General features: G+C 35.2%; 1 protein-coding gene across 2 annotated transcripts in view; it reads left to right on the plus strand.

Annotated features, from left to right (window-relative positions):
• Positions 1-23,929, plus strand: part of Znf385b (zinc finger protein 385B) — a 289,007-nt gene that overhangs the window by 227,524 nt on the left and 37,554 nt on the right. The gene's annotated exons all lie outside the window — the stretch shown is intronic.

Genomic DNA, 23,929 nt, shown 5'->3' on the forward strand with positions numbered 1-23,929 from the left:
ACTAGTAGATTTAAGGCATAATAAAGAACTTTTCCAAGAACAGCCAGAATAATAAATACTGAAATACATACAAGTATATTTAGCAGTTTTTCACACTTATTGTCCAAATTTCTATAGTTACATAGAAAAATTAAAGCCTCACCTCTATAACTGTATGAATATAAAATTAAAATGTCCCAATACTTAATAGGCCTCTTGAAAATGAATACCCACCTAAAGACATGTTCCATCTCTAACACTAGCCTCTCACTGCAGAAATGCTAGATTTTGAGAAGATCTCACAGTACAATACAAATGGATTTCAAAATAAAATTTTGAAAGTGTTGCAAAGATGTAGAATTTCATGAAGCCCAGGAATATAAAGTTAGAGAATTGTTTGTTATAAAGCCACTAAAAAAATGAGGATTTGCCTGTTAAAATTTGAGTTTTAAAGAAGAAAAAATAACAAAACTGTTGATAGGCTCTTCAAAACAGGTTTTGAGAGTCAAGTCAATAATGGGATCTTGGGGCAATTTTGAATCATTCGAGTTAAAGAAATATGTTTTCATGGTTCAAAAAGTGTAATGATTTTAAAAAATACGTTGAAAAATCTTGTTATGTCCCATTCCCAATCTTCCTACCCTCCTTGCCATCATTTCCAGTTTATAACCTCTTTAATATTTTTGCGTATCTCTCCAGAGTTTGCTTATGTAACACCAACTAAATGTGAACATATATTTTTATTTCCTTCCTTTTCTACATATCATTTTATTTATGCTTTTCTTTGCTGTGTATTTTTTTACAAAATAAAAATAATAATAATAATAATACCTTGGAGAATTTTCCCTCTCACAATGTAGAGAGCTTCCTTTCTCTTCTTTCACAAATGTGGTAGACAAAGATTTCCACGTCTTAAACCCCGAAACCTAATATGTTACTATACCTGGTGAAGAGGAATAAGAGTGCTAATAAGATGGCCCTAAAACACCACCAACAAAAAATCATCCTGGATAATGTAATGACAAGGCTACTTGAAAATAGAAGAGGTAACTGGAGTAATGCAATGTAAGAAGAACTTGACTGGCCATTGTTAGCTTTAAAAGTAAAAAAAGGTTGGCAGGCAGCAGCGGACAAGGTAAGGAATGTTGGCAGCCTCTAGAAGCTGGGAAAGCAAGGAAGTTAATTTGCCCCTAGAATCTCCAGAAGGGAAGGTAGTCCTGCTACTGGCTTGATTTTAGCCCAGTGAGACCTACATCAGACTTCTCACCATCTAAACTGTAAAACAATAAATTTGTATGCTTTAGTTTTATGATAATTTGCTGTGAAAGTAATAGATAACATAGTCTACATATGTATGTATTATAATTTATTTAACTCATCCCTTATACCATCTTTTGGTATTTAATAGGTTTTTATAGTTGATATAGTCAGTAAATGACAGAGCTAGGACAAAAATCTGGGTATCTTGCCTCTGAATCCACAGTTCTTCATATTATGTTGTCTCTCATAACTTTATTTATTTTCTGAGAATTTGACTCCTCCTCTATGACAAGCACTTTGCTAGGCTCCAGAATCCAGCAGCAACTTTTACTGTCAAACAGTAGGAATAAGAATATCTAGAATCTGTCCTTAATCTGCAACCCCCAGAATGTGTTTTGGGTCTCCTATTCTATGTTTTTCTTAGTCCAAGATTAGTGATATAGAACACTAGATTAAGAGTCCTTGAACATGGACATTAAGTCCTAATTTTGAACTTGGTGAATCACTTCAAAATTATCAGCCTGTTTCTCTTCTCTAATAAGACCTAAAATGAACCTGATCTTTGGGAGGACCACTACAGCTCTATGACAAAAATAATTTCCACAATATCATAGCAGGGTGGAATATGAACACCTATATCTTACAGATGGAACAGCAGCTAAAACAGAAAAAAATGACTACAAATTCTTTTTTTTTTTTCCTCAGTACTGGGGATTGAATCCAGGATTTCTATACCACTGAGGGATTATACCACCAAGCTACATCCTAGCCGTTTTTATTTATCTATTTTAGTTTGTTTGTTTGTTTTGTGACACTGGGGATTAAACCCAGGGTATCATGCATAGTAGGTAAGTGCTCTACCACCAAGTTATAGTCAACACCTCTTTTTTTTTTCTTTTTGAAACAAAATCTCCTGAAGTTGCCTAGGTTGAATTTGAACTCCTGCCTCATCCTCCCAAGTTGCGGGGATTACAGAGGTATGCAACTGTACCCAGTCAAATTCTATTTTTAATTTTGTACCATGGGTTGAGTGAGGAGAAGTACAAGAATTTTCTTCCTGGATTTCTCTGGGATTAGGTTCAGCTTTGACTTGAGTTTCATTCAATATCAACCACTTTCTCCCTGTGTGCTAATAAAGACGGGGACAATTGTGCACACATAAGCATATGACCACCAGCCTCTCTCTGACTGCTCAAAAAGCTCTGTTGATAATAAAGAAATAAATTAAACTTCTGAGTCATGTTTAGATTCAGGCAGTAAAGTCACAGAGTCTGGATGGCAAATTCACAAATGTGACATATACATGTTCTCAGTGTTTAGTAATGGTGCTACTATCTGCATAACTAAGCTCTGAAACTGAGCATTTTTTATTTGGGGGAGAGTTTATTATTTTATAATTACCCTATTTACATTTTAATGTAAGAATTAAGAAGATGCTCATCCTTATTTTCTTTAATAACATTTCTAAATCAGCCTGAGACTGAATTGGCTTCACTCCTTGGTGTAGAAAATATGTTTATTGAAAAATCTGGAAGGCAAATTTGCACAGTAAACAGACTGCATTCTGCAGTTCCCCATTACCCATATAAAACGAACCAGGGAAGGCCTGTGCATTAAAATTCAATGTGACCTAGTTTAAGTGTTCTGTAGCCTGCTTTGTCCAGCTTTTACCATCTCCATCTTGGTAGAACTCCACTGTTGGAAAGCAAAAGGCCACAGCTTTATTTACACAATACAGTGTTATGTAAATGAGCAGGCATTAATCACAAACATTTCCCAAATGAACCTTTACAAATTAACACCATTAACTTTGCCAAGGGGCAAGCTTTGCAGTCCAGGAATAATATTCTTTCCAACTGATCCCAGACTTTTGCCCAAATGTATGCAGACCCCAATCTTTGTTTTCTTTTTAACCACCTTTTTTCCTCCAACATGGTAGAAGCTTAGTGAAGTTGTGCTTAGCCTGAATGCCTCCTTATTCTCCAATGAATGGATACATTACAATGGTAGTATGGTCATAAATTGATAAGCCTAAATCTGAATTTTTGCCTTTTACCTGGAAGTGTCATTTCCAGAGTTAACTTGCCAGGAAAATGAGCTAACATACACCTTAAAATTTTTTTTGGAAGCCTGGAATGTAGCTCACTGGTAGAGTTTGCTAATACATGTGAGGCCTCGAGTTCAATCCACAGTACCTTAAAAAAAAAAAAAAAAGCTAACATTTCTTTCTTTTTCGCTAAGTGGAAAGTTGGCAGATAGGAACTAATTTACATATTAATTTCAATTCCTTGGAAATAGTAGCAGAAGGATGATATGAATTTAAACAGATTCTTACATAAGAGCAGAGCAACTTGATTTTCTTATATATATTTTTAAAAACTTAGTTTGATAACAATATTATTACTTTTTATGACAGCATTATTATTATACTACTATTTCTACTATAACAAAACACAGTTTATTATAAATATCCTTAATCGATAACTGGGTCCTTCATTCTTTATAGGCAAATCAAATGAGAGCATAATGATCTTTTAAATCAAGTTTTATATACTTTAATTCAATATACCTGAAATTTTGGAATTCATCATTAATACCACAATACTGTCCCTAAGTACTGACTCCATAGGCTTTCATTACTCATTTGGAGCTAATTCATTTGATTTTTAAAACTTACAGTATTACTTTTTGAACAGCATCTCAAATTTGAATCACATTATAGTTCACAATTTTTAATTTTATCTTACTTGGTAGTACTTTCTAGGTTTGTGATTTTTGTTGATGTTGTTCTTTGTATTTATTTTGGTTTGGGGTTATCCAATATCTTTACCTCTCATTTCACCCCTCTCTTCTTTTGGCTGTGTTATTTATGCTTTCTCAGATCCCAAGACAAAGAGATGATCTCATGCCCTTTCACTGAATTCCATTAGGATGATTAAGTACAAATGGGCAGGAAGTTGAAGGTTTGTTTATAAGTTAAAATAGTAGGGGGACCAAGTATTTGTCGTTTGTGTGAATATTTCTGTAGGTGACTTTCTTTATTGTAAATTTCTCTGAAATTTCAGAAAATGTAGTCATTCAATATCACCCTCAGTTCCCATGACTACATTAGTGTACAGTTTGTATTTCTGCAGTGCCACCTACTCTGGATTTGTGTCTTTGTCATCTTTCCAGCTTTCATTTAGATAAAATCATATTATAAAGTTATATTCTCCTGGATCTTTCTCTCATTCTTTTGAGTTTTTATCCTGTTCCCACTTCCTGATTTCTTTTAGCAGCTAAAATAATACAGTGCATAAACCAGCTGCCCCCATGAACCATCTGTCATTTCAGAGGCCCTAGTGCTGTCTCTGCTCTAGAGGCCCTGGCCTCATCCTGCAGAGACCTAGGCAGTCATGAGATTAGAGAGAAAGCTACAACTTTGAGTCCCACACTCACTCCCTTTCCACTTCATGTTGGCGGGTCCTCCACCTCCTCTGGCCAACAAAGCTAACTCCACCTCTCCACCAGCTGCCACGAGGCAGCAAGTCCCTGCAGCAGCTGTGGTTGTCTGAGAAGTCAGAGCCGCCAGGACACAGAAAGCCAGTTAGCCACTGCCTTTGAAGATGTCCCTTGCAGCAAAAGCAAAAGAGACCCTAGCCACAAGGCATTTGTTTGGGCTTTCTGAAGGATCAAGCTGTTTAATAATAATAATAATAATTATGATGATGATGATGATGATGATGATGATGTAACATTCTTCTATGGGTTTCTGCCAATTTGCTATTGACTTCTTTGGCTGCTTTTAACTCTTATCAGTGTTTCTCTTCCTTTGTGTTCTCTAAACCTCCTTCCTTTGTTCTCAGTCTTCTTCCTCTCCTCTTCTTTTTCCCTTCTTCCTCTTTCTCTGTAGAAAAATAGAACAAATATTCTTTTTTCCCTGTCTTTCTTGAACATTTTTAGTATCTTTATTAAGCAATTCTTTAGCTTAATAGCTGGATTCATTGCTTTAAATTCAGAAATACTTCACCTGAAATGACCTTTAGAAGATACAAAAAAAAAAAAAAAAATACTAAGCCTTTCATTTGGAACTCTAACCAGTGTAGAATTTAAAAAAAATAAATTTATCTTATACTTCCAGAATTTTCAGTCACTAATAACAGGGAAAACTTTTTCAAGTTTTTTTTTTAATATTTACTTTTTAGTTATAGGTGGACACGTATATATACTATTTAACTAGTACATAATATAGTTTAACTTTATTTTATTTCTAAGTGGTGCTGAGGATTGAACCCAGTGCCTCAACACATGGTAGGCAAGCGCTCCACCTCTGAGCCACAACCCCAACCCTAACAGGGAAAATTTTTAAACATTCAATTCCCAATATTTGACCCTCCACCAAGACCACTGTCACATATTTCCAACAAACATCTACACGTGTGTTAAAGCTATGGATTAATGGCTACCTCTCTCACATATATGTATACAACCACTGCCACTCACCCATTCACATCTGCTCTATTTCTCTTGAAAGCTCTTGAGGGTAGAAACTAACTCCTTTATAGTTCTATTTATATAAATATATATAAATTATATATAGTAGGTCCTTTATATCCATGGGTTCTACCTCCACGGATTCAACCAACCACAGTTGAAAAATATTTGGGGAAAAAATGCATCTGTAGGGAATATTTATATCCTTTTCTTATTGTCATTTTCTAAACAACACAGTATAACACTATTTATACAGCATTTGCATTGTATTAGGCATTATCAATACTTCAGACATTATTTAAAGAGTATAGGAGGATATACATAGGTTATATGTGAATACTCTGTCATCTTATGTAAGAAAATTCGGCATCCACAGATTTTGATATCCAAGGGAGGTCCTGGAACCGATCTCTGACAGATACTGAGGGACGACTAGATGTATAATTATGTATAAGTTATATATTTGTGTATTCAAGGGTGCTATTTTCCCTATGCTAATATAGCCTCCTATTTAGAAACAAAATAAGCCATGGAAGTTGGTCCTCGCTGAAAAGTAAGTTATGATGAGGGGATTGGAGAAGTCACACTTAAATGGAACTCTGCAGCAGATGATTAAATAAAGAGATACCACAGCGATAATATTCTTATTGCTGGGCTAGGAACTGAAAAGCTGGTTTTAAAGTTTATATCTGCTGTTAAGCAGTACAAATTATTAGATAAATGAATAATATTGTGAGTTTGAAAAACCAACTGATTCTGTCAAGAGAAAAAGGTACAGTACTAAAAATAGAAGGAATCAATAGCATCAAATGGAAAATCTAGAAAATGATAACCAGCTTTTGTCAAACATTTTACATTTTTCCCATAAATAAGACTATTTATATTGATTCTTAGGTTTGGAGGGTAGTGAAGCAGATAGGAGGTAATTAAAAGCATAAATCTCCAGAGCTTGGGAAGGTAATTCTCTGTTTTTCAGCCAGAGCTGACAAAATGATGAACATTTTTTGCTTCAACATGACAGAAATATAGCGTGATTGCATGGAGCAGGGACATATTGTGCTAAAAGTTTTGCTCAATAGCTGCTCTTTAACAAAGCTCCTAAACTTTATTCAATTTTTTAAGCATATAGTAGTTATTAGTTTTTTTTTTTAAATCTAATTTTTACAGTAGTACTATAATATGAAGACATCACAATATTTCTCAGCATTGCCTTAATTTAAATAGATATTTGGATAATTTAGAACTGTTTCAAAATTCATCATTAAAAAAAAGAGACTAGGTTTAAAATAAAGATTTTTTAAAGTAAGCATTATGTCTTAAAAAACTCATCAGAGCCTGTATTTAAGTAATGGGGAAATTATGCATCAGATATAATTCAATATTTTTCTGTTTATTCTTTAAACATATAGATGCCTCACATAGCATGTAACTTTAGTTCTTTATATGTATTAAATAATATACAAAGTTGGATGATTAGCCTAATACATGTTGTGAAGAACATAAATATGAATTATACAATGAAAATATCAATACCCACCCTACCCCTCAGCAGGATACATTCTGAACAGAAAACCATTAACTATCTACAATTTACTGTCACTAATACAAGCTTTGGTACATTTCCATTAGGTAATTGGTTTGCTGAACAAATGTTAATAACACCTTTTAAAAATAAATATTATGGGTGTTCTTTTCTTCCTTTGTAAAATCCTGTGTTAGAAATGACCCTTTTAGTGAAAACTAAAAAAAAAAAAAAAAAAAAAAAGAGGCATTTTCAAGTCATTTTGTTGAATTTTTTCTATCTGAAAGTTTTCTTGTCACTTGGGAGAAGACTACTTAAGGTTCCTGTATTTTGCATCTTCACTCTTCACTTAGTTAAGATTGGTTACAAAATCCCTAACAAGAATACAGTGTTTCACTTGATTTTTTTGTGTGTGTTTAGGATTTCCAGCTACAAATGTATTCAACATATAATTAACAACAGTTAGAATTTCTAAGCTGAACACCTGCAGGTTTCCAAAATGATTAGTAGTTGGTTTAAAGTTTACATTCAGACTTTATTTAGGACATGTTTGGTTTCCCATAGCTTATCTTTTTATTCTGAATGCGTCAGTGGACAGTCGGTGGAAATTCGCACAACCTTTCCAACAAGAAACAAAATGTATTATTTAATATAAGACAAAAACAAAAAGAAGCTGGATGGAATAAAAAAATAAGCTTATCTATTTCACTGCATTAACTATGTGGCTGACTTAATATATAGCTCAGAATAATCTGTGAAAGAGGTACCTTTTAGCTGCTTTCACCTTTCAAGCAGCTTTTTGAATAAAGTGACAGCACTTTGCTTGGAGAACTTTAAATATGGTTGGTCTGCAGAAAGAGCAGCTCTCCAGGAAAATCTGATAGGCTGGTGAACCTTATGATGCATGATTGGGGACCTGGGTAGGAGGAGAGGATGGCACATGAGGAAGTATTGCTTTAGCCAATTTCTAAAATTTCAAGACTTTGTTAACAAAATAGTGTAACCAATTAATATGAGTTTTTAATGGAAAATAAAGAAGCAGTGAACTTGTTCCTAGACAGGAAAGGAACATCAAAATAGTTCCTCCCTCAAATGGAATGTATGAAGAACATACTCATAGACCTGGTTATCTAGCTAGGGAAACAAAATAGTACACTTAGAATCTACTGAATCGAATAGCATTAAGTGTGTCCTAATGTAAATTTAGGAAAGGTGAGAGCATGTGGGCTAGAATAATCATGAGTGGAAAGCCAGCCTTTGATGGATGCCTCCTCTTCTGCCAGCCCCTATACCAGATACTCTCCACATGTATCATCTCCATATATTCAAAAGGGTTCCTGGAGGAGATGAAACTGATAGAGACTTGGGAAGTGGTCAGAGTTTGAGGGAGAGATAAATGAATGATTAAAAAATTCTAGAGTCAAAGCAGATAGGGTTCATCAAGGATCTGGTCCATGGAATCCATGAACCCCGAAAACTGCAAAATTTTCAAGTCTATATACCTGAAACCAACTTTACTTACAACAGGTTACTGAATCATCCCTTCTCCTGGGGTGAATGTTCCACAACTTTCTTTGTCAACATGTTACAGAATATGGTCACTTTGAATGACTAGTATTTCATCTTATCTAAACCTAAGGAAGGAAGGAACCAAGCCTTGGCCTGAACATTCTCTCCCTCTTCCTCCACTTTAGTTTTGAGTTCCAGGATGCCTGGAGAGCAAATATAGTGTTCAGTAGTTAGAAAACAGGTCTGATTAACTAGGTCTTCCCAGAATACATCTTACTTTTAAGGTAATCTGGGGGGAGGGGGGAGAATATAGCTCAATTCTTAGTAATTTGTATTACCTTCAGATTAAAAAGTATGTTTAGCTCTTAAAAAAATGATGATTTTATTACTTTGGGGTTTTTTTTGTTGTTGTTGTTGTTGTTTTGGTTTGTTTTTTTTCTTCTTTGTTCCTTGGTGTTAAAGCACATAACAAGTTTAAACATAAATTTCAATTTTAATGAAATTAGCCAAAATCAGTAAAAGATTTCAAGTAAAAGCTAAAATTGATATTTATCAAACAAGAAGAGTACACATCACAGTTGACATGTTCATTCTTATATTTAAAATACAAAAATTCCAAGTAGACATGTCAAATGAAGAATCTGAACTATCTCAAGATTTGTTTCTTTATCTTTAACATTACTATTCTATCATGTGTTTATTTCAAATCACCTACTGAAATACCAGAACAGGAGTGGCACAGGGTTTGCAAATATGAATGGCATCTGAACTGATATGGAATGATTCCTATCTATTAGGAACTTACTCTTAAAATGAACAGGTGTAGTGAAGTCACTGTGAATTGAAGAGTTCAATTGTGTAACTACAAGTCCTCTATATTAACTTCCATGTAGTTAATTAAAACCATAAATAAACCAGGTGTGGTGACACAAGCCTGTATTACCAGTGGCTCAGGAGGCTGAGACAGGAGGATTGCCAGCCTTAGCAAAAGCAGGGCATTAAGCAACTCAGTGAGACCCTGTCTCTAAATAAAATACAAATTAAAGCTGGGTATGTGGCTCAGTAGTCGAGTGCCCCTGAGTTCAATCCCCAGTAACCGTCCCCCCCCCAAAAAAAAAAAAAAAACATAAATAAGAAAAATGTGCTAATTGTTTTTGTTTGTCTGCAGTACTGAGGATTGAACAGGGAATGCTCGACCACTGAGCTATACCCCCAGCCCATTTTATTTTTAGACAGGGTCTTGCTAAGTTTCCCCCTCTGGCCTAGAACTAGCTATCTTCCTGCCTTAGCCTCCCAAGTGCTGGGATTACATGTATGCACCACCACACTCAACAAAAATGTGCTAATCTTAAATTTACATATATTATTTTTAAAACTCAACTGTAACCAAAGTATTTGTTTAGAATTTAGACCAAAAAAAATATTTTGTCAGGGAGGAGTGTTATAGTTAAAGCTTCGTCCCAGGGTTTCATAAACTGACTTCCAGACCACTCACGTATCATCGAATCAAGCCTTTATTGAAGCACACTGGTGGCGGCTGACCAGAACATAAAGCTGTTCCCCTGATCAACCCCGAACAATTGCAAGAGCACTCCTTATAAGCCTGAAAACCGCAAAAGGGATGTTCAGGGGGTCTAGCCAATGCAAGCAAGCCAGGTTACAGAAGCGGGACAGTGCAGTCAAGCAGAGGGAAGCCTAACCAATCACAGTTAGCCCAGTCACCCCTAGTTACAGAAACAATACCCCATTAGGTAGTTCCGTGTTCTTAAAGGTTTCTATAGCAAAAGGAAAAGAACATCTTGCTCCAGTCATGACTCTTCTACTTGGCATGGTTGTTTTACAGGATGAAGTCATAAAACAAAATGGAGTCACATTTGTTCCTACTATCACAGGAGTACTTTATTACCATAGTTTAGAATTACCAGCATTTAATGAAAATAAAAAGCAGACTGCTTTTTTTTTAGTCAACTTTATTATTTAAATTGTCTACAGACAGTGCAAAACCTTATTTCCTGCATGTAAGGTGAACATTCCCATAGCCCCACCTTCAGTATATCATAAATGATTCATGTTCAATTAATGGGAATTACAGTTCTGCTTTAAATTCATGTTATATTTAGAATGAGCAATTCATACTGAAGAATGTTGATCATCAAATAGTTTCTTTTTTATCTTTGATTATGTCCACCAAATATTCTCTGAAAATCAGCTTTCATTATCAGTTCAGAGATCTGAACTGTGAGCTAAAGATGATAATCTAGTTTTTGCTCTGGAAAGAAATAACTAACATTTTATGAGAGGCACCTATGGAATCATTCCTTCTATGATGATTGGGGGTTTTTACATCATAAATTTATTGCCTTTTTTCTTATGTCATTTGAGATGAAGAGAAAAGTCTAGATTTACAAAAGGAGTAGGTAGGTTATTTGTTATAGTTTTGTAAATGAAATTGTTTAAGCCAACAAAATGTCTTATACATACTTTTAAAGTAAAAATACCAACAATCTCTTTGTGATTTAATTTACATTGACACAGATGGTCACAAAAGGAGGTATTTATTAATATCTGTAAATGTTGGGGAAATGATAGATGTCTACATTTGTAAAATGCCAGAATAGAATTACTGAGTTCACAGATGGAGATTTAAAAATTAAAAATTTGAATATCTGACATTCTTTTCAAGCTAGCTTTCTAGAGATTTAGACATTGAATAACTGTCTTTTGCATAAATTTCCATTTTTATAAATCCAGTAAATTCTTATTAATTTAGACTACATTAATTAGGGATTTGTGATAATTCAGGTATAGATGAATTTTATTTATTTTTGTTTGGTCCAAATTCTTTCTTCAAAGATAATGCAAATGAGAATTGCAAAGGAGGTGGAAACAGATTTAGAATACCAGCAGAAATGATTTTTCAAGCACACTTCAGCACTTTAAGGGCATTCATTGAAAACACCAGCAGTGATAAAATCTAAAATAATTCTTATACATATTTAACAAATATAATCTCTTGTAGCAAACAGTTATGTACTAACAGCATTTCTTCAAAAATGTTCTACTTTTGAGGGTTTTTTTTTTTATAATTTCATTGTGTCCATCACCCAAATTTTAGTCTCATTAGTATAAGTTTTCTAAAATTATAAATATTTAGTAACATCTAATACTCTTCTCTCTTTTAAAGAAAATTAATATTTTCATTACTTGGTTAACATCTCTCTGAAAGTCTTTCTGGTCTTTGAACACAAGTAATATCTAGACCCATATTTAAGGCCAAACAACTATCGTTTTGAGGTCTGAGTTATCCAATTAATTTATCCACACTGATCTTACTAGGTGAGTCAAAGATAAATCACTGATTCTGTGTTTTGACCTAAACTGATCTTGATAGACAAATAATCAAACCATTGAATACAAGATTTGTTTTTTCAAAATTGAGCATTCAGTCCGTTGGGAATCTGATCACTTTACACCAAGATTAGTCAAGCAGCCAGAACCTCCAACATCCTAAAAACCAGTGACCCTCACTTTAGTCCACTACTTCCAGTCATAGCCTTTGTAATCAGTTGGTACATGTGGCTTTTTCTTTTATACTGATGATGACAATGATGATTGTTTTAGCTAGCTCTTTTGCTTCTGTGACCAAAAGACCTGATAGAACCTATTAAGAAGAGGAAGGAACCCAGGACCAAGGCCCTGGGTTCCATCCTCAGCACCACAAAAAAAAAAAAAAAAAAAAAAAAGGAAAAAGGAGGAAAAGGTTTATCTGGGAATTCACAGTTTCAGAGATCTCAGTTCACAAAAGACCAACTCCATTCCTAGGGGCTCAAAGTGAGGCAGAACATCATGGCAGAGAAAAGCAGCTGAGAACATGGCACCAAGAAGCAGAGAGAGGGAGAGACTTCCTTTACCAGGGACAAAATATATCCCCAAGACATGCCTCCAATTACCCACCTCCTCCATCCACACCCAGTCTGCCTACAGTTACCACCCACTATCTTTATCAGAGGATTAATGTGCTGATTATGTTAAAGACTCTCATAACTCAATCATTTTGCCTCTAAACTTTCTTGCATTTTCTTACACATGAGCTTTTGAGCGACACCTAACATCTAACCATAATGATGATGAAGATGATGATGATGATGTGAAAGAGAGAGATCCAAGCAGAAAGTCAGGAACCTGGAGGAGTAGGAGGTTTTCTTTTCATTATTATCACTCTTGTTGTTACCAGAATTTTCACTCTATTAGTCACCAGCATCCTCAAAATTTAAACTATTCCTAACCAGTGTTGCTCATCTCCAGTCCAGTTCCTGCCATTCTCTCCATTGTTTGCAGTGCTTTAGCCACAATGGCTTGCTTTCACTTCCATGAATCTGCCAAGTCACTTCTGCCCCTCCTGCTTTCAGTCTAGTTCTTACTCCTATACTCCTTCTTTAGGTCTCACCTCAAATGTTTCTTCATTAAAGAAGTTTTTCTGGACTATAGTCTAAAATTAGTTCCACCCCATTAATAATATCACACTCACTAAACTCCATGGTCTGTATTACAGTTAGTAAATGTGTCTTTATTTACATAACTCTTTGTTTAGTATCTGTTCTCTGAACATGTACGCATGGACACATGCACACACGTACGTACATGATTATTGATTGCATAAGGACAGAAACTGGGTCCATTTTGTTCATTGCTCACTCCCTGCTACCTTAGCACAGTGCATAAACATTTCTTGAATGATCCTAAAGGGGATTTTTAACTGATGGCAACCTAAGGATTGGTTGAGAATTACTAAATCCATATAGTTAAAACTATATCTTACATGACATTAAAGACCATGCCCCCAAACCAGTTTTCACTCCAGATAATCTATTTCTAAGGAAATAGAGATCATCTTTTACCAGGGTGGCTAAAGGTTAAGAGTTCCTGTTTTGGACCCTCTGTGAGGGCTATTTTGACCTGGGCTTGAAACTTACTTTAGGATCTTATGATGTATCTTTTAGTTTGAAGCCAGGGTTTTCCATTTCTGATTGGGCAATAACTTAACTTTTCAGAGTCTCTGTAAACTTCAACTAATAATGTTTGCTCTGTATGGTTTTGTGAGGCTGAAATGAGATACTGCATGTGAAATGCTTAGCACTGTGCCTGGTACATAGCAAAAAGTAAACGGCAGCTATTTGTCACTATTTTTATTATTGAGTTTAGAGTAATTTTTTGTAACCTGACATTGTGTTTACAGCCTTTCTGGCATTGTGTTCTCTTTATGGCTGTGTATTCTTCTCCTCTTTGAAGTGGTAGGCCAGGTGCTATAATTTTCCTTGGAACAGTATCTATAAATAAGATCTTTATTTCAACAAGCATGGCTACCACTATATTTTTTGTACAGCATTATCAAATATTCTTTTAGAACATGAGAAACTCAGATTATTTTTTAGCTATTTAATGAAGTTGCTTTGAGATTACAGAAAAGTAGTGTAATACTTAAGATGTTGCCATACTTCACAAAGACTGTAGTTCCTCCTTGGTAGCCATATTTTTAAATTAGTTTTACTTTTGAGATTTTCAATTTTTTTGGCCTCTGTGTGTTAATGACTTATCCATCCTACTTTTCTGGTGGCTCTTTTTCTCTATTCTGTGCTGATTTCTCAACCTCATCCTACCTGTTAAGTATAATTACTGTTCTATTCTGCTCCCTGTACGAATTTTAATTCCTCAGGAGCCTCATCTACCTCCAGAGTCTCATCCATAATCTTATCATATGGTTCCCAAAGGTTGTCTCCACCCCAGGCACTTTCCTCAAATACCAGTTGTATTTCCAGTCATCTGCTGAACTGTGCCACTGTGCAGCCCATGAGCAACCAGACAGAAAATGCTCAGAATGAATCTTCATTTTCCTCTGCAATATTTCTTCATCAACCCTAACTACATTTTTTTGTTATTTTGTCCCTTTTCCTGCCATTTAGATATGAAACTTTTAAAGTCAACTCTAAATATTTTTTCTTTCTCTACCTTTACTTTAATTCTATTGCCAAGTAAAAAAGACTTTTTTTTTCATTCATTTATTCATTCATCCATTCCTATCATCAATATTTATCAATGCCTCCAGTGTTTCAGGCAGTGTGCTAAGTGCAAGAAATGCAATGAAGAGAAAAGAAATCTTATGTGTACAAGCTTTAATGAAGGTTATTGTCTGAGAAGACAAACATTAATCAAATGGTTATATAAATTAATAAATAAAATTTAAATGGTCATAAGTACTATGAAGGGAAGAATCCAAAAAGTTAGGATATGACTAGTAGTCTAGGGGATCACAGAAGGAAGGAAAGTCTGAGCTGGGTTCTGAAGGATGAATAGAATTAATTAATAAAAGAGAGAATGGATTGTATTCTAGGCATGTGCAGAAAGATAGCCCTGGACTTACACTGAAGCCATGTTGTTATTCCTCAGAGAACAACAGAGAGGAACCAAACAAAATTAGAATAAAGAGGGAGTAGGGCATAAAGGTCTTGAATGTGAAGATTTTAGATTTTAATCCAAGAACAGTGAAAGGCATGTGGGTTTTGAACCAAGGAATGACATAAACAGATTTGAGTTTTGAGAATACCACTCTGTGGAGAACAGCTGGCACAAAAGCTTTAGGGGCCTTTGCAGGATCACTAAGGAGACCGTTGTAGAGTCCAGGCAATGATGGTGGCATCTTGGACCAAGTGTTGCGGTAGATATAAAGAAATCAGCAACAGATAGAGAACAGTGCTATTGATAGAAAAGGAACACTAGAAGAGGACTAGGTAGTTTGGGTAGTAAAACAGACACACATGATCTCATGAGTTTGACATGGAACTTATGTTCAGGTGCTTTAGATATCCAAGTGGATATGTGTCTGTAAAACTTCATTATTCTGAATTTGGAGCTCAGAAGAGAGATTGGTGAAGAAATGATTGTGTAAGTTGTAATGTGGGTGAGATTGAACAGGGAGTAGATTGGAAAGTTTGAAGTGGGAACTCAAAAAGACCTAAGAGTGACTCTTGTATCAACATTTAATGACTGTGCCAGGAAAGATGGGTCTGCTAATGGTTCTGAAAAGAAAGAAGAGGGAAATCAACCTGCAGAAGAGCCTGGAGCAAAGTGTCTTCCTAAAACAAGCAAGAGACTAGTAGCAAGAAGCATGCCTGCATGGTCAAGTGAAAAGAGTGAAAGATGCTCTCCATTTTAGGATTTAAGGCACTGCTGTCTTAAAATTCTCTACTTCAGCAAACTGAGGTGCAATAGATTAAAGGAGAGAAAATGGTGACTCATATATAACTATATTAATAAATTCTTCTGTGGGATGTTTTGTTTTGGATTGGGGAGGTTTGAGCTTGTTTAAATGTTGAGAACAAGGATCTGTTTACAAGAAAGAAAGGTTGAATATAAATCTTAAAAAAGATAAGAGATCATAGGCACAGGGGAGGCAAAGGAACAGCACCTCTGGATAGAAAAACTTGCTTTAATAAGAGGAAAAGCCCAAGCACAGTGGCGCACACCTATAATTCCAGCTACTTAGGAGGCTGAGGCAAGAGTATCCTAATTTCAAGGCCAGCCTCAGCAACTTAGCAAAACTCTTTCTCAAAATAAAATTTAAAAACAGATAAGGATGTAGCTCAGTTCTGAACTAGTGTGTGTGAGGGCCTGGGTTTAATCCTCAGTACTAACACACACACACACACACACACACACACACACACACACGGAATAAGCTCTTTCTCTGTAAAAGTCCTAGCTTTTGATTTACAGTGCCCCTGAAATCTGTCTTTAAGAACCCCATTATCCCCTGTCTTGCTATGAAAGAACCTTGTAGTTACTTTCCCATCTTTTCTTGCCTCCTAGTAGATCATCATGCTATCAGATTATGCTAGAAGTAAAGCCCTTAGTGGCTTCTCATTACTTACCTAATTATGCTATTAATTAATTACTCACCTGCAATTTATTATTTAGAGCCTAAATAATATGCTACTTACATTACAATATTTTCTTCCCACTTTTTCTCTACACATTCCCACATTTCACTGAAAGTAGATCATTCTCACCTCCATAAACATAGATTGGTTTTTCTGGACATCTTTTTCTTATCATAGTCTTCTCATTGGGAGTATGTAGCTCTGCCTTTGAGATCCTTTCCACTGCTAAAGACCTATCTAGCAGCCCTTTCTTCTCTTACTAAAATTTTATGCCATTTTATCAAGCTTGTTTCACCTCCAGTAGATTAATGTCTTATATGTGAAGATTGACCAGATTCATTTGGAACGAAAACATTTAGTTTAATCTGGTGGTTTACTGTAGAGGGTTAGCATAACTCAGTTTGGCTAAGTGATTTCTTAAGATGTAGTTTTATTATTTTCTCTTATTTTTATATATGTTAAAAGTATATTAATCCTAATATTTAAATATTTCACTTAATTTTTAATTATAAAATGTATGCTGGGTTTTAATAATTAGTTTAGGGTTTTTGAGTGTGAAATTTACAAAAACTGATTTTTGTAAAAACAGGTTTTCAGATGAGTGATGGTAAATAAATAATTGTGTGTGTGTGTGTGTGTGTGTGTGTGTGTGTATATATGTGTATATGTGTGTGTGTGTATATATATATGTGTATGTGTGTGTGTGTGTGAGTGTTTGTTTTGGTACTGGGAAATTGAACCCAGGGGCACTTTACCACTGAGTCACATACATAGCCCTTTTCATTTCTTATTTTAGACAAGGTCATAATCAAGTTCTGAGGACTTCACTAAGTTGCTGAAGCTGGCCTCAAGCTTGCTGTCCTCCTGCCTCAGCCTCCCGAGTCACTGGGATTATAAGCATGCACCACCACACTCAGATAAATAACAACATATTAAATATATACAATATTACTAAAGCTATTCTTCAACCAATTTTCTGAACATGGCACTTTCAAAAGTACTTTGCCACTCTTGTCTACATTAGGAATATTCACTGAATATAAGGAGACATGATGCAAGTTCTAATTTTAGATTCATTTTGTATCATTTATGTAAATTTCTTTAATATGGAAATAGAAGTGAGTGTAATACCTCCTGGACTGATTAAAAATTAATGTGTGGAAGCCTGAGAGCCTAATTTAAAATACCATCACAAGGCTTGAGTTAGCTGTATAGTCACAGGTTTAATATGGAAACTTGAATTATATTGCATTACTTACCATTGAGTAACGAAAACTGCTCTATGAAGCAATCCATTTCCCCACCAAAAGATAGCAACACTCTCATGCATATTAGCAACTTGGAATATAACTGTGAAATCACTACAAAATTTGAGATACCCTTCTTTATATTTTAAGGTTGCTGAGAATTAATAAAATTCTCAGCTTAATAAAAGGCAAAAGTAATTTGAAGGAGGTTGGTAACTTCCAATTTCAAATACTGTTGAGAAATCTATAAAATAAATGACAAGGATTTTAATTATTGATAAATCCTGAATACTTTATGTTGTATTGTAAAAATAAAAGATCATATCTACATGTTTCAAAAAATTCTAAGGTTTAGAAGTTCTAGAAGTTTAAGTCCCCATGTGCATAATTCTCTAAGAAAATTAGATATTTTCCTAAATTATAAATGTTGCCATTATTTCATATTCGAGAATTTTGTTAGTATACAGAGCACTTGTTTTCTTACTCTGGGTGTAATAATTTAGAGAATATCATTTACTGAGTGCATTCTCTGTGGCATTCACGATTGCTTCCCTCTATGATTTGAGAGAGAGTTAAAGGAATACTTTTCCAGGGTCCATTTACTTCATCATACCTCAATTAAATTCTAACACACATACAAGGAATTTATACATAAATTTATCATAACATTGACTTAGGTATTGATACTCAATCCAGAAGTAAATACACCTTTCAAAAATTATAAAATTATAGTGTAACATAGAGAGTTGTTAAGTAAGAATTAGCATTTTCTTAGGGTAAGCATCTCAGATACTTCTTACTAAAAAGAGTTTTGATGATATTAAATTATGACTATATAAAAATTATTTTATTTATTATCTCTTGCCTATGTTGAAAAAATTCACAAATATTCTTCCATTGTGTTAATGGGGGGTATTTTTTAAAACATAATCTTTATAGTTTTTATTATTCAGTAATAGAAATAAGTTGTTAATTTTCTGGGTTGAGTTTTACCTTAACGTACCTATATGATAGACCTGGCTTTTCAAAAGAAATAAATTTTTAATTATGGCCTAATTTGAAAATAAGTCGAGAACTAGAAGAAAGAGAGAAAAATTGGACAAATGAAAAGATTTGGACTCAGATCACAGTTGATATAGCCACTACAATTTTACTGTAATGTAGAAGCAGCATCTTATGGTGTCATCTTTTTATAGTCAACACGTCTAATAATCAAACATTTGATTTTCAGTATAAAATATTGTGATGTTTTTCATTTATACATAGGAACTTTTTTTAAGGTAGCACAGTGTATCAACTTTTGCCTATTATTCTCTTTCTCTCTCTGTGTTCTAGAGAAGCTGAAAAGCAGGGAACATGCTATAATTCACAGGACTCAGTACCCTAGCACATGTTTTTCTCTTTGCTGGAAATACCTCCCCTTCCACCATGCAACTTCAGAGCCCTGCGCCTGTAACAGGACCCAGCTCTGAAGCCCCCTTTTCATGAAATTTCCATGGCCCACTCAATCTGAAGAGATTTTTCCATTTCTCTGACTCCTGCAATTCTTGGTTCTTCTGTAACTCCTGTTTCCCACCTTTTGCTTTTGATTATAGTTATGTATGTGCTTTTCTTTCTTTTCTTCCAACCACCACTCTTGAGAGTAGGGGGTCTTTATTTTTAATTTTTCACAATGTCTAACATTTGGCAGGTGTTAAATAATTCTTCAAAGAATAAATAATCACGTTTCTCCCGTGTTAGTTTTCTCTGTTTTGTGGAAGCTTGTTAGACATATGTATAATTTGAAATCTTAGTATATAGGATTTGTTTTTGTTTTTAATTAACTGACTTCTGCTATTTTCCTTTAACATTGTCTACCACTTTGGCATATAAGATCTCAAAAAACCTGGCACAGTGGTGTATACCTGTAATCCCAGTAACTTGGGAAGCTGAGGCTGGAGGATCTCAAGTTCAAGCCAGCCTCAACAATTTAGTGAGGCTATGCAGCTCCGCCATTTAGCGAGACTCTGTCTCGAAATACTCGAAATAAAAAAAAAAATAATAATAATAATAATAATAATTAAAAGGAGTGGGAATGTGGCTCAGTGGTAAAATACTCCTGGGTTCAATCCCCTATAACCCCCCCACCAAAAAAAAATCTCAAAAATAAAATGGATGCCAGCAGTTTTCATGACATTAAAGAAATTTAATTAAGGGAATAGGCTTAATTACTTTTTCAAATGCAAAAGAATTGGTTCTGTTGGTAAACAAATAGTTGGGTGCTTTGTCCAGGAACCTGGCCTTCCCTAGCCATTGTGAGTTTGTGTTTTGGATTCTGTTTTCATGTAGAGTGAACACACTTTAAAGTCCTGACTCAAGATCCTAGCCATCTCTCTGAAGTACAATTAGTAACAAAGTGAAAACTGGAAATGAGAGCACAGTGGATTTTAGAACTTCTCATTGGGAATATTTCATTCCATTTTTATGTCTAAAGCAATACCTTATCTCATTATCCTTTTTATTTGGACTAGTGGGATTCTGAGAAAGTAGAGGATTTGGGAAAGTGAAGGGCTTTAGTAACAAAGGTGACTAATGGAAGAAAAAGATTTCAGGATGTCATTTCCTTTGAAAGCTCTTCCTCCAGGGAGTAGCCAGGTAGCTCCTGGAGTGGTCCCTGAAAGAAGAACCTAAATACCCATAAATACTTAGGGGAAGGTCAGGGTGGTGGTTCTGCCAGCTCTTTCTAGTTCTGGCAACTTTTCGTATGAACTTTTTTTTTCCTTCCCCTTTCTGGGATGCTGGGAATCAAATCCATGGCCTCATGCATGCCAAACACACACTCTGAGCTACATCCCCAACCATCATTCTGGCAGTTCTTGTCCAGAGGATTCTTTGGTCACTGACCCTTGGGGACACAGCACTTCAGGAAGGGAAGAAGGAAAATACTGTTAGTACTATACAACCATGCGTCTGCTGATTTCTCATTGAGTGTAAAGCTGTCAGTGTGGCCAAGTCTCTCCTAAATGATACAAGATTCATTGTAGATTGGACTTGATTGTATCACCTGGTTCCTGGGTTCTCTGGCTCTTGTCCTTGCTTTCACTCCTCAATTAAGGAGATTCCTGGATAATGAAGTCATGTTAATCTGATTGCTATTTAACAGTGTCTCAGTTTCATTTGAAGATTTGCCCAGGAGGCAGAAGCTGTTGACACTGCCTCAGACAAAGTATTAAGGATAGCAAAGTGCCACTACCAAGAACAGCACAGGGGGACTGGAAAGATGCCAAATGGGAGTGAATGGCGCCTGCCACCCTGTCTTTATTCCACAATCTTCCACTTCACTTTTCCCACACAACAGTCAGTAGAAGCTAACCCTTGTTCCCCTTCTCTCCATGCCCACAGCTTAAAAGGAAAATGGAACACAGTTATGGAGAGCTCTTTCCATCTTGGCACCCTGTGAGGTGTCACTTTGCTGGATCTTTATCCCAGGTGTTAATTGACACTGTTAACCTTCTGCAGTGATGCCAGGAATTAGTAATGAGGAAATCACATTCTGCTTATCTTGTAGTAAGAAGTTTTATTTAGAGAAACATATGTTTCTTTAGCCAAAGGACACTAAGGTAACACTGTCCTATTTTTTGTACTTGGAAAGATGAGTCCTGGTATCTTATGAAAACTGTTACATACCTAAAACGTGGGACCTTCTTAGCTACTTATGAGTATATTACCCAAAAATTATGTAGATATTTTCCAACTCATAGAAATTTCAGTAGCATTAAGGTATAATCTTTCACTGAGTAATTAAAAGCAGAGTGCTTTCTTTGTGTGTACCTTTTCACTTCTCATAAAATTATAATGTTTAACTTAGTGTGGGTATAATATGTAGGCATATAATTAAATATTCATGTCCATTAAGTGACATCTGTACCTACTGTGTGACTTTTGATGAGTTACTTAACTTTTGTATGCTCGATTTCTAGTTTGGAAAGTGCTGGCTAATAATGATAACTATCTTTTAGGGTATTATGGGGATTAAATAAAACTTTAGTGCCTGGAACAGTGCTCAATAATAATAATAATTATTATACTTCACATTATTTGGAATTTTTTGTTTACTCTTAATTTATAACCACAACTATGTAGATTTAACTATTTTCTCATCAATAAATAAAGGACTTAACATGTTACAACTTTTGTCTTCCCCTGGGATTTTTTTTTCACCTTGACAAAAAACAACTTGAAAAGTCCTTGAGCAAACCAATCAAGAGCAGTAAGAAGTCAATAAAGATCTACAGAGATATTTATGGAAAAGTATTCAGGATAGAGAATGTAGACTAGGAAAATCACTGTTATATCTTTAGTTGTAATACATAAATTAAACCTATCCCTAAAGTGTACTTCTACCAAGGCAGTACATTATTTTTCTAAACACTTCCCACCCCATGTGAAATAACATAGTAAGACCAAGGACCCACTGAAAAAACAATAGCATGAATCTATCATCAAGCTCCCACTTGGATGTGACAGGTGGTACATAGATATAATATTTGACTCATTACATGACCTGTGACACTTATGGTTTCATCAACCATACATTTGACATGAACAAATTCATCAGCGTCTTTTATCCATTCAGGATAAGCTGAGTTTATGCCCCACCAGCACCTGGAAGTGACATTGGCCTTAAAGTGGTGCTCACCATCAATTCTGCTGAACCAATTATAGCTCTATGTCTAAAGATAGCAAAGCAACATGTGCCTGGTGAGCTGGAAGGAAACAAGCCAAGAAGTCAGAAAAACATTCCAACAGCACACAAAAATCAGCCTGAGATGGCTTAGTCTAGTGGTGGGCTGTTAGAAGAGTGCTTCATATCTACTAGTTAACAATGAAATAGTTCTCTTAAGTAAGGGATTGCAAGCAGGATTGATAATAGCCAAGCCTTTAAGAAATCAATGATATTAATATAACTAAGACATTTTTATTATATTCATACTCTGAAGATGTGATTTCACAAGAAAAATCATATATTCTCCCTGCTGCCTATCTCTTTTTCTCTCATATCCAATCAACAAACATGTACAGAATAGCCATTGTAGAGATCCTCCCATTTGAAATTTGTATCATCATGCATTTACTTGAGAATCTCACCTCAACTATCTCCTACTCTCTGTGCTACCTATCTACTTTCCTTAGTCTCATTTTGAAGATGTTCTACCAAGAGGCCCATCTAAGCTTCTCTCCAGCCACGCCCACCCACTGTCCTGGACTCCTGCAACAGTCCTTTCCTGAAGCTTAAATTCTCCCACCAGAATGTAATTTTCTCTGCCTATTCTTATGTGTCTCTTTCTTTGAATCTCAAATCAAAAGGTTAAATTTAGGACATCTTCATTCATACCACTCCTCTCTGGTCCCTTTTATTTTGTTCTGTATCTCCTGTACATACATGTTTGCTGTTTTAGCTCACCTTTGCACATGTATGACTCTGAATTACAGTTGTTACCTCATGTATGTGTGAAGCCTCATTGGCCCCTACCATCTTCATACACATACAGATAAATATAGAAAACTGATGTTTAAAAAGTTATCATTATTTCACAGGACACAGGTGTGCGCGCCTATAATCCCAGCAGCTTGGGAGTCTGAGGCAGGAGGATCACGAGTTCAAAGCCAGCCTTAGCAACTTAGTGAGGCCCTAAGCAATTCAGTGAGACCCTGTCTCTAAATAAAATATAAAAAAGGGATGAGAATGTGGCTCAGTGGTTAAGCACCCCTGGGTTCAATCCCTGGTACAAAAAAAAAAAAAAGTTATCATTACTTAAAAACTCATCTTGTTTTTGTGAGATTTATCGTCCATTTCACCTTATAATTAAGTCACTAAGCCATATGTTTTGTCTATATTTATCAAAATGCATTCCATATTTTTTGGTCTGTTCAAGATAAGATTCAAGTGAATTTACTTAGATTCTTTTGTTAATGTGTCCATAAGTATTAGGTGCCAAAAAGATAAAAGCCTTATTTGGGAGGGA

Source organism: Marmota flaviventris, chromosome 11 (genome assembly GCF_047511675.1).
Source record: "Marmota flaviventris isolate mMarFla1 chromosome 11, mMarFla1.hap1, whole genome shotgun sequence".
In the NCBI taxonomy this organism is placed as follows: Eukaryota; Metazoa; Chordata; class Mammalia; order Rodentia; family Sciuridae; genus Marmota; species Marmota flaviventris.